Source organism: Eutrema salsugineum, unplaced genomic scaffold (assembly GCF_000478725.1).
Source record: "Eutrema salsugineum unplaced genomic scaffold, Eutsalg1_0 scaffold_12, whole genome shotgun sequence".
Taxonomy (NCBI): Eukaryota; Viridiplantae; Streptophyta; class Magnoliopsida; order Brassicales; family Brassicaceae; genus Eutrema; species Eutrema salsugineum.
In genome coordinates this window covers 2,911,834-2,923,901 of record NW_006256895.1, presented here as the reverse complement: position 1 = coordinate 2,923,901, position 12,068 = coordinate 2,911,834, and the positions used below count along the sequence as shown (strand labels likewise).

The 12,068-nt window shown below is 42.7% G+C and overlaps 5 non-coding genes across 5 annotated transcripts; all 5 read right to left on the bottom strand.

The window, feature by feature from the left end:
• Positions 1-4,028: 4,028 nt before the first annotated feature.
• On the bottom strand, positions 4,029-4,147 carry LOC112089401. Its single transcript, XR_002901039.1, has one exon. It is a non-coding gene; the product is annotated as a 5S ribosomal RNA (ribosomal RNA).
• Positions 4,148-4,554: 407 nt separating this feature from the next.
• Positions 4,555-4,673, bottom strand: LOC112089490. Its single transcript, XR_002901128.1, has one exon. It is a non-coding gene; the product is annotated as a 5S ribosomal RNA (ribosomal RNA).
• Positions 4,674-5,079: 406 nt separating this feature from the next.
• On the bottom strand, positions 5,080-5,198 carry LOC112089643. Its single transcript, XR_002901268.1, has one exon. It is a non-coding gene; the product is annotated as a 5S ribosomal RNA (ribosomal RNA).
• A 404-nt stretch (positions 5,199-5,602) lies between these two features.
• On the bottom strand, positions 5,603-5,721 carry LOC112089446. The gene has a single exon (XR_002901084.1). It is a non-coding gene; the product is annotated as a 5S ribosomal RNA (ribosomal RNA).
• Positions 5,722-6,128: 407 nt separating this feature from the next.
• Positions 6,129-6,246, bottom strand: LOC112089313. The gene has a single exon (XR_002900956.1). It is a non-coding gene; the product is annotated as a 5S ribosomal RNA (ribosomal RNA).
• Between the last annotated feature and the right edge of the window lie 5,822 nt (positions 6,247-12,068).

Here is a 12,068-nt window from a genome sequence, read left to right as displayed (position 1 = left end):
GGTGATTTCGATGCGGTTCAAGATGTGAAGTCCAGGAAGACTTCCACTACCAAGCTCCGACGGTTTCTTCACCAAAGTTCGAGTTTATTGAGTCACTTTAACTATGAAACTGGTCTCAGAGCATTCGGAGTCGTGGGTCGAAAGTTACTGCCGCCGGAAGGCGACATGGTCGATACGGGCCCAAATATGTTGCGATACGCGCTAAGTGTTTCTTCAGAGCTCGGCATCATTACCTCGACATCGGCCAAGTCGAGGCTCATATTTTGGAAGTATCCTGAGCTAGGCCTCGTACAGATACCTCGGCACGTTGGGATCAAGGCATGCACACGTAAGAAAGGAGCTGGAAACGACTAAGTGTTGAACATGCACCTCGGTGTAGCGACCTCGGCGTGCATGCCGGACCCTGTTCTCCCGAGCCCCTCGACGTCCAAGCGCCTCAGCATTTTATCCCGAGGTCCATTGTCACAAGTCCAGAATCAAGAACAAAGCTGCTCAAAAACACACACGTGAAGATGGATCAAAGACTAGGGTTCATGCATGTTCTTGACGTGTTCTTCACGAGATCTTCATTTGGATCTGGACTCACGTGCGCTCCTCGACATGAAGACCTCGGCTTCACTCTCCGACACACCGTGGCACTCACCCATCAGCCCAAGAACGCGGTTCAGTACCCGGTTTGTTCCGGGCTGACCCGCGACACTTTACCTTTGCTATATATACATTTTGAGACTAAAAACCTAAGGATCTGATCTCTTATCTGTTTTTAGCTTTAAGAACTTGCCTCTTTGGTAAAACTTGATGATTCTAATTTGATATCTCGTTTTTGCATCAGAAATCTTGTTCTTTCTTTATTTTCTTTTGTCATCTATCATTAAACTCCTCATCATGACTAGCTACACGTCTTGCAAAAGACTTAATGAGCTCGTTATGATTAGTGAGTAGTCGTTTAAGCGGCTTTAGATGAGTAGATTAGGGTGCTTTCAAGGTAGATTAGTGGGTTTAGGTGTCTAGTCTTGCATGTTTCATTCCTTAACCGACGAGATCTCTAGGCTGGATCCAAGCACATCACTTGAGGTTCAGATCTGAGACATATCTTGCATCAAAAGTGTTTGTAGAAATGTCTGAACCACTCGGTTATGGGTTTAAGAGTCTTTCATCGCGAGAGTGATAGTTTGTTCTCTTAAATGACATTTTTGAACTGACTCTTATTGCTGATTGATTCGATGCTTCTCAAAAGACATTTTTGGTATGAAGGAGAATCAGTTTAGATAAGACTTTTAAGGGTCTCAGGGCTATCAATCCCCTTGTCAATGTAGCACAAAGAGGTTTATCAATCCAGATGTGGTGTTAGACACTAAGCTATATGATCAAGTTCTTAATTCAAGCAAACAAGAGTGGGTTTTGATTAATCTAGAGACAACTACAAACTTAAACAGGATTAAGGATTAATGAAATGCTTAAACAAGAACTAAACAATGACAAATGATGAGAATGTATGAATGATGATAAGAAAGGTCTTAGACATGATAGTGGATTAGGGTGCCTTCAGTGATAAACTAATGAGCTAATGAATCATATGATCAAGCAAGCCATTTAACATAAACATCTCTAACTAAGTTAATCCTCTCATGAAGGCATTAACTCCTATGCTAAATCAGTTCCAAACCCAATCATCATCAGTGAAACATGAGTTAACAAGCATTAAGAATCAGTTTAATCTGTCATTTAAGCATATAAACAATCATTCCCATGATGAATAACACTTAAACCTCTAACAACTTTGGTTCAGGCATTTCATCAAACACTTTTGGTGCATGAAATGCCCAGAATCTAGACCACATATGATTTGTATGGATCTAGCATAGAGAACAAGTTGTAGAGAATGGAATATGCATGATCTAACCCCTAAGCTCGCTAATCTACCACTTAAGCACCCTAATCTACATATCTAAGACCTTAATATGGGATTACTCACTAATCATACTAATCTCTCTTAAACCTTTGCAAGTTGAGAAGATTAGCATGATTAATGATGAGAAATGGAGATAGAGATGATAGATTCAAAAGTAAACAGCTTTAAACACCCAGATCTCTTAAAACTCTCTTGATCAAACACTCAAAAATAGATATTTCTCTTCTTAATGGAGTCTTTTTCACAAAAGAGGCAAGAGACAAAGGGAATAAAACTTAGTTCTCCCCCAAAAAAAAACCCTAAAAAGTATTTATACCTTCTTAAAAACGAACCGGGTCAGCCCGGAACAAACCGGGTCCTGACCCGGCTTTAATGGATAAAGTGGGAAAAGCTGCGGGTCGGTTCAGTATGTCCCAGGCCGCACACCTAAGTCGCAGTAGATGAAGACTTGTCTTGTGAGGCTTGAATCGCCTTGTTGGAGCCGCACAACCATCTTGGAGTAAATTCCGAGTGTTTCTGCGGCATGGTCTCCTTCCTCTCCAACTCGCAGGGCTGAGCCGGTTTCTGGGGGATGTAGAAACTGTGCGGGTTGGTCTCTATTGCACTTAGGTCGCAGGCTCAAGTCGGAGTGAATTCCGAGTGATCGTGCGGCATAGATCCAGGCGCGGATGACTCGCATGCCTAAGTCGCACGATTGTGGACTTAGCATTTCTCTTGCTCGGGAGCTCCAGACCTCTTCCAGTGATAGTTTACCCGCACATTTCAACTCGCAGCATCAGCATTCAGGCGTTCATCTTCAGGCCTGCGGGTTAACCAAGTCGCAAGACCATCTCGCAGCATCCAGAGCAGCTTAGATCACTTCGCATTCCGGAGAGTGTAACTCCTGTGATACTTGTCCGAATTGAATGATTTCGGTTGCAGAAGACAGAGGACTCATTTATCTCCAACTTTTGTGAAGGAAGTTTCAGTGCTTGGGAGGTGGAAGGCTTCCTGGAGGGCACATCTTTGCAGTGCATGTATACGACCAGAGAGAGGCGTCTAGACATGTGTCCATTCCGGAGGCCGTATCTTCCTGCTCATAGATCCGAATTGAATGCTCTTGGACGTTCTGGAAAGAAGACTCAAATGTCTCTGATTCTCATGAAGGACCCGGAAGCTGAATCGGCCTGGAAGTGCACCGTCCTTCGCATCCTTCAGAACTGATCTGCTCGGTCCGGAATACCTGCGAGACAGGGGTTTCTTCCGACGAGCTTATCTCTCTGCTCACGCGTCCGAATTCTACGATTCCAATTGCTATGAGACCGTGCTTCAATGCTCTCCAACTTCTATGAAGGACCCGCCATCTGAATCGGACCGGAAGGCTCCCCGGACAGGTGATTTCTGAGACTCGTTCGCACCCGGAGATTTTGGCCGATATACTTAATTCGCGGTACGTGAAAATGGCCGGTAAAGCTTCCCGCGGTACATGAAAATGGCCGGTAAAACCTTCCTGGCCAGCGAGAATGGCCGATAACCTCCATAGACTCAAGTTTTCCACTTTTTCAAGCTCTGCTCACCATTCCACCTCCTGGATTCATCTTTTCAGCTCCATAATCACCTGATAGACACTCAAAACATGCAAAGACTCATTGGGACCTAATGCATCTCCTAAGTTCTAAAACAAACCCTAAGGACCTAAAATACATGAAATAAAACATGATTTGGAATGATTTATGCAACCTAAATGATGCAAATTATGAACATATCATTGACTTGTCTGGATTGATACCTCTTTGTGCTACTTCGACAAAGGGGATTGATAGCCCTGAGACCTAAAAAGTCCTATCTACCAGATATATAAGTTAGGACACCACGTTTGACGACACTAAAACCGGGGCTTATGTTTTAGAAAAACGCCCGGAAGAGGGTCTAAAACTCAAATTTTGGCCTCGTAAACCGCACCATTGGACTTTAGACTCTTGGGCAAGCCCGAGAGCACTCTAGGGGCTTTCCGAAAAGGTTTTGTAGGAGGCGTGGTTCCACACGGTTTAGAAATAGCGTCCTTCGGAAGATGCCTTGTTTTTGAAATGAAAAGACAAAAAAAAAAAAAAAACAAAAGAATCAAGAGGAACAAAAAAAGGTGCAACACGAGGACTTCCCGGGAGGTCACCCATCCTAGTACTACTCTCGCCCAAGCACGCTTAACTGCGGTGTTCTGATGGGATTCGGTGCATTAGTGCTGGTATGATCGCACCCATCAGTATATGTATCGCATTAGCATATATCCTTTGGCTTTGAGTCTGCAATGAAATCTCTTCGCGTGTGTTGCACTGTTTATATGGGTTTTCCTGCCCAGCTGGGACGAGCATTCGTGCCAAGTTATATAAGTTAGGACACCACGTTTGACGACACTAAAACAGGGGCTTATGTTTTAGAAAAACGCCCGGAAGAGGGTCTAAAACTCAAAATTTCGCCTCGTAAACCACACCCATGGTCTTTAGACCGTTGGGCAAGCCCGAGAGCACTCTTGGGACTTTCCGAAAAGTTGTTGTAGGAGGCGTGGTTCCACACGGTCTAGAAATAGCGTCGTTCGGAAGATGCATTGTTTTTTTCAAATGAAAAGACCAAAAAAAAAAAACAAAGAAATGAAGAGGAACAAAAAAGGGGTGCAACACGAGGACTTCTCGGGAGGTCACCCATCCTAGGACTACTCTCGCCCAAGCATGCTTAACTGCGGGGTTCTGATGGAATCCGGTGCATTAGTGCTGGTATGATCGCACCCGTTAGTATATGTATCGCATTAGCATATATCCTTTGGCTTTGAGTCCGCAATGAAATCTCTTCGCGTGTGTTGCACTGTTTATATGGGCTTCCCGCCTAGCTGCGACGAGCATTCGTGCCAAGATATATAAGTTAGGACACCACGTTTGACGACACTAAAACCGGGGCTTATGTTTTAGAAAAACGCCCAGAAGAGAGTCTAAAACTCAAATTTTGGCCTCGTAAACCGCACCCTTGGTCTTTAGACTCTTGGGCAAGCCTGAGAGCACTCTAGGGGCTTTCCGAAAAGTTGTTGTAGGAGGCCTGGTTCCACACGGTCTAGAAATAGCGTCCTTCGGAAGATGCGTTGTTTTTCAAATGAAAAGACAAAAAAAAAAAAAAAACAAAAGAATCAAGAGGAACAAAAAAAGGTGCAACACGAGGACTTCCCGGGAGGCCACCCATCCTAGTACTACGCTCGCCCAAGCACGCTTAACTGCGGTGTTCTGATGGGATTCGGTGCATTAGTGCTGGTATGATCACACCCATCAGTATATGTATCGCATTAGCATATATCCTTTGGCTTTGAGTCCGCAATGAAATCTCTTCGCGTGTGTTGCACTGTTTATATGGGTTTTCCCGCCCAGCTGCGACGAGCATTCGTGCCAAGATATATAAGTTAGGACACCACGTTTGACGACACTAAAACCGGGGCTTATGTTTTAGAAAAACGCCCAGAAGAGGGTCTAAAACTCAAATTTTGGCCTCGTAAACCGCACCCTTGGTCTTTAGACTCTTGGGCAAGCCTGAGAGCACTCTAGGGGCTTTCCGAAAAGTTGTTGTAGGAGGCCTGGTTCCACACGGTCTAGAAATAGCGTCGTTCGGAAGATGCGTTGTTTTTCAAATGAAAAGACAAAAAAAAAAAAACAAAAGAATCAAGAGGAACAAAAAAAGGTGCAACACGAGGACTTCCCGGGAGGTCACCCATCCTAGTACTACTCTCGCCCAAGCACGCTTAACTGCGGTGTTCTGATGGGATTCGGTGCATTAGTGCTGGTATGATCACACCCATCAGTATATGTATCGCATTAGCATATATCCTTTGGCTTTGAGTCCGCAATGAAATCTCTTCGCGTGTGTTGCACTGTTTATATGGGTTTTCCCGCCCAGCTGCGACGAGCATTCGTGCCAAGATATATAAGTTAGGACACCACGTTTGACGACACTAAAACCGGGGCTTATGTTTTAGAAAAACGCCCGGAAGAGGGTCTAAAACTCAAATTTTGGCCTCGTAAACCGCACCATTGGACTTTAGACTCCTGGGCAAGCCCGAGAGCACTCTAGGGGCTTTCCGAAAAGGTTTTGTAGGAGGCGTGGTTCCACACGGTTTAGAAATAGCGTCCTTCGGAAGATGCCTTGTTTTTGAAATGAAAAGACAAAAAAAAAAAAAAAATAATAGAATCAAGAGGAACAAAAAAAGGTGCAACACGAGGACTTCCCGGAGGTCACCCATCCTAGTACTACTCTCGCCCAAGCACGCTTAACTGCGGAGTTCTGATGGGATCCGGTGCATTAGTGCTGGTATGATCGCACCCATTAGTATATGTATCACATTAGCATATATCCTTTGGCTTTGAGTCCGCAGTGAAATCTCTTCGCATGTGTTGCACTGTTTATATGGGTTTTCCCGCCCAGCTGCGACGAGCATTCGTGCCAAAATATATAAGTTAGTGATAACTAAGGTTTTTAAGGCCTTAGATGGGTTATCAATCCCTTATGTCAAAGTAGTATAAGGGGTATCAATCCAAATGTGTGTTTGCTAGGCACTAGTTTATGTGACAAGTTCTTAAGTCAAGCTGAATAAAAGATGAGTTTGGTGAAACCAGCAACAAGAAAACATAAAACAAGAAACAAGCAAGGTATTATGAATGAACTAAACAAAGCAAGCAAACAAAACAAAGTGATGATGATTAAGCAAATGATAAAAGATAAACCTCTAGATGTGATCATTGATTAGGGTGCTTTAGATATTGATTCATGATGCTAAGAACATAATGCAACACTTGCTACTCTTTAGTCTAGGCTTCTTAATCAGATTAATTCATTCCCATGACAATAATCTCTTTGCTAATCACTTAATCAAGTCTAACAACCATTAGATATAATCAAGCAATCAACAAGCATAATGCATCAAGCCTAATAAGTGACCAAACAATCTCTCAACCAAGAAGACTGAATCTTATACAGAAAGACATAACAAGCAATCACATGATCTCAAACATTTCAACTTAGAAATCTAATCTAGACTAATCCTCTCATGAAGGCATTAATCTCTACACTAATCCACTTTCAAACCAAATTCTCATTTGTGAAATATGAACTAATGAGCATTAAGAAACAGTTCTAATATTCATTTATGCTTCAAACAAACATTCCCATGGCATTTAAAACATAAACCCTTAAGTTAGCTCTTTCAGGCATTTCATCAAACACTTTTGGTGCATGAAATGCCTATGAACCCAGATTTCACTTTCCCAAGGAAATCTGGCATTAGGAGCAGCTAACTAAGGAAATGAAATGAGAATCTAAACCCTAAACATCACAAATCAAACATCTAAGCACCCTAATCTACACACCTAGAAGTTTAAAAAGATGACTACTCACTAATCATGAAGAACACATCTAATCTTTTGCAAGAGATGATGTTAATCATGATTAGAAGCAGAAATGAGATGATAAGAAACAGACTTAGATTGATTAAATCCTTGAGATATCTCTTAATCAAAAACGTTTTTACACTAAAAAGGAAAGAAAACTAGAGAGAAACTAAGAGAGAAGATAACATGTCTAGGGTTTTTCTCAACTCGCAGCATCAATTTCCAGGCATTCGTCTTCAGGCCTGCGAGTTAACCAAGTCGCAAGGCTTTCTCGCAGCATTCAGAGCAGCTTGGACCACTTCGCATTCCGGAGAGTGTAACGTCTACGATACTTGTCCGAATTGAGTGATTCTAGTTTCAGAGGACAGAGGACTCATATATCTCCAACTTTGATGAAGGAAGCTTCGGTGCTTGGGAAGTGGAAGGCTTCTTGGAGGGCTCATCTTTGCAGTGCATTTACACGATCAGAGAGAGGCGTCTAGACATGTGTCCGTTCCATAGACCGTATCTTCCTGCTCATAGTTCCGAATTGAATTTTCTATGACATTCTGGAAATAGGACTCAAATATCTCTGATTCTCATGAAGTCCCCGTAAACTGATTCGGTCTGGAAGTGCACCGTCCTTCCCATTACTCGGAGCTCATCGGGTCGGTCCAAAACGGCAGCAAGACAGGCCTACCTTCCGACGAGCTTAACTCTCTGCTCACGTGTCCGAATTCCATGATTTTACTTGCTCTGGAACCGGGATCCAAACGTCTCCAACTTTGATGAAGCCCCTGACAACTGAATCGGACCGGAAGGTTCCCCGGACAGGCGATCATTCAAGAGTATCGGATTGCTCCGGAATGGATGCGAGAGAGGCCTGTCTTCCGGTGACCGTATCTTTCAGCTCAGTGCTCCAAATGCCCTAATTTTACCTCTCCTGGGTTCGTGACTCAAGTATCTCCAACTTTTCTGAAGACTCTATAAGCTGAATCGGCCGGAAAAATCTTCCGGTGACGCGATTTCCGAAATGTAGCTGCACCCGGGAATTTTGGCCGAGACACTTGATCGCGGTACGTGTTTTTGGCCGAGAAAGCTACCCGCGGGAAGGATTTTGGCCGAGAATCTTCGGCCATCAGTACATCATTTTGCCGAGAAACCCAAAATTGCTCCTTTTCACCATTTTTGATCATTTCAACTCCATTACTTCATCTGAATCACATCCTCCACTCCAAATAGGCTCCAAAAGCACCTGTTTAACACTCCAAACCATGCAAAACTCTCTTGGACCTAATGCAATCTCCTAAGTCCTAAAACAATGCTTAAAGACCTAAAATGCATGCAAATGAGACATGATTTGGACTAGAATATGTACATTAAATGATGCAATTTATGAATATATCAACTCCCCCACACTTATCCTTTGCTTTTCCTCAAGCAAAAAGGAACAAATGAGAGGAAAAGGTTGAATGCATTGGGAGCTCATTTTTTTTCTTGAAAGAGAAAAGTGACCACTAAGAGAATTCATTTTCATGCTCAATATGCAATGCAAGACCATACTCTGATGTATCAACTCAACAGTAATCTCCACAAGTTCTCTTATTCCTCAACTCTTTGACATTCATTAAGCCCTTTACCAAGTGGATCAAATGATGCAATGTTCAAACAAGCAAAGTTTGGCTAGGGTGAGGTAATGAGACTAAAATGGTCTCATCAGCGCCTGAGTGGGTTCAATGCAGCAAGGGGATCTCTCTATGAATGATCAAACTTTGGCAGAATGCTAAAGGTAAAAAGCAACCTATGCATACAAGGGCAAGGACTCATCCCACCCCACACTCTACTCAAAGCTTTCTCACTTGCTCAACCTCTCAAGAACCTCACTTTCCACACTCATTTTCCTCTCACTAGGGGACTCACTTTTCATTTTCACACTCAAGTCTTGGAGTTGAAACTTTACATAGAGCTTTTTCACTTTCTTTTGTAACTTCTAGCCTCTTTTTCTTTCTTTTTAAAACATTTGAGCTCTTGGGCTTCTTTTCTTTTCTTTTCATTTAGAGGCTAGACTTTTTCTTTTCAAAACACTAGAGCTCACTTTCTTTGACTCAAAACTCCAAGACTGATTTCTTTTCTTTTTCTATCCCCTAGTTCTCACCATTCTCCTTTTATTTCCACTCATCTCTCCTTTTTCCACTCACCAACAAGTATTCCCCCACACTTAGTTCTCACCAAATCTCTCAGCTCCTTGATGATGGAACTTAACACTCAATGAGACTTGCCCTTGTCGCTCTAAACCTAACACTTTGATAGTAGGAATTTTTCAATCCTTGATCAATTCCTCAACTACTCATGTCATTGTAGCACTTGAGGTATCAATCCAAATGGAGAGATTCTAGACACTAAGACTATGAGGATCTATCTTAATTCAAGTCTAATAAGCAGATGAGTTGGTAACAAGGTGATCTAAAAAGATAAAGCAAACAAGAACAAACAGTAATTAAGAATTAAAAAAGCAAGATAAACTAAACAAACACTCAAATTCAAATAAAGAGAAAGCTAAACCTCTAGATGTGATCATTGATCAGGGTGCTTTAAATGTGAATTCATGATGCTAAGCAAACAATGCAACACTTGCAATTCTTTAGTCTAGACTTCCAAATCAGATTAATTCATTCTCATGACAAAAATCCCTTTGTTAATTACCAATTCAAGACTAATTCCCATTAGATGAATAAACAATCAACAAGCATAAGGTTCCAAGTCTAAAATGACCAGACAGCCTCTTTGTGCATCAAAATAAGAGCTAAGAAAGACTGAATCTTATACAGAAAGACATAGCAAGCAATCACATGATCTCAAACATTTCAACTTAGAACTCTAATCTAGACTAATCCTCTCATGAAGGCATTAATCTCTACACTAATCCACTTTCAAACCAAATCATCATTTGTGAAATATGAATCAATGAGCATTAAGAAACAGTTCTAATATGTCATTCATGCATTTAACAAATCATTCCCATGATGAAAAAGGCATAAACCCTTAAGTTAGCTTTTTCAGACATTTCATCAAACACCTTGTGGGTGGAGAAATGCCTAAGTTCTAGATCAAGCTTATAATGAGAGATCTAGCATTAAGAGCAGCTAACTAAGGAAATGAAATGAGAATCTAGACCCTAAACATCACAAATCAAACATCTAAGCACCCTAATCTACACACCTAGAAGCTTAAAAGAAGACTACTCACTAATCATGATGAACACACCATTTCTTTTGCAAGGGGTGATGTTAATCATGATTAGAAGCAAAGATAAGAAGATGAGATGATAAGAAACAGACTTAGATTGATTAAATTCTTGAGATATCTCTTAACAAACTCGTTTTTTTAACAAAAGGGGAAAGAGAAACAAGAGAAAACAAAGCTTAAGTCTTGGAAAAAACCCTAAAAAGCATATATAGTGTCTCTTGCGGACCGGGTCAGCCCAGGACAAACTGGGTCCTGACCCGGCTTTGATGGATAGTGGTGTGGTTTGCCACGGTCAGATGATGCTTGGACAGACCGTGGCAAACTGACCGTGGCAAACTGATAGTGTCAAAGTTCTTGGACAGATTCTTCATGATCAAGGTTGCCATGGCTTGATTTACACCATGTCTAGTGGCCGTGTCTCTTCTTTTCTGGGTTTGGGTGATGAAATTCTTGGATTGCCACGGTCTAGTAGCTCTTGGTCAAGCCCCGTGGCAAGTGGTCGTGTCAAAAGCCGAAGGTGTGTAAAAGTTGCCATGGTCAAGTCCTAGACCGTGGCATTCAAACCGTGTCAAAACCCGAATGCTTGTAAAGTTCCACCCAGCCAAGTGTTTGTTTGCCACGGTCAAGTGTATACCGTGGCATGAAGATCGTGTCAATCTCCGAAGGTGTGTAAAAGTTGCCACGGTCAAGTCCCAGACCGTGGCATTCAAACCGTGTCATGTTTCACTTAGCTCGCATCATTCAGGGCTGTCTAGACCACTTCGCATTCCGGAGAGTGTAACTCATAAGATACTTGTTTGAATTGAGTGATTCCGGTTGCAGAGGCGAGAGCACTCATATATCTACAACTTTGGTGAAGGAAGCTTCGGTGCTTGGGAAGTGGAAGGCTTCCTGGAGGGCTCATCTTCGCAGTGCATTTACACGATCAGAGACAGGCGTCTAGACATGTGTCCATTCCGGAGACCGTATCTTCCTCATCATAGATCCGAATTGAATGATATTGGACGTTCTGGAAAGAGGACTCAAATATCTCTGGTTCTCATCAAGGCCCCGGAAACGGTCTGGAAGTGCACCGTCCTTCGCGTTCTTCGGAGCTCATCGGCTTGGTCCAAAACGGCAGCGAGACAGGAGTTTCTTCCGACGAGCTTAACTTTCTGCTCACGCGTCCGAATTCCATGATTCTACTTGTTCTGAAACCGTGATCTAATCTACTCCAACCTTGATGAAGCCTCCGACAGCTGAATCGGACCGGAAGGTTCCCCGGACAGGCGATCGTTCAGGAGTATCGGATTGCTCCGGAATGGATGCGAGAGAGGTCTGTCTTCCGGTGACCGTATCGTTCAGCTCAGTGCTCCAAATGCCCTGATTCAACCTGTCATGGGTTTTTGAGTCAATTATCTCCAACTTTGCTGAAGATCCTATAAGCTGAATCGGCCAGCAAGAGCTTCCGGTGACGCGATTTCGGAAATGTATCTGCACCCGGGATTTTTGGCCGAGAGACTTGACCGCGGTACGTGTTTTTGGCCGAGAAAGCT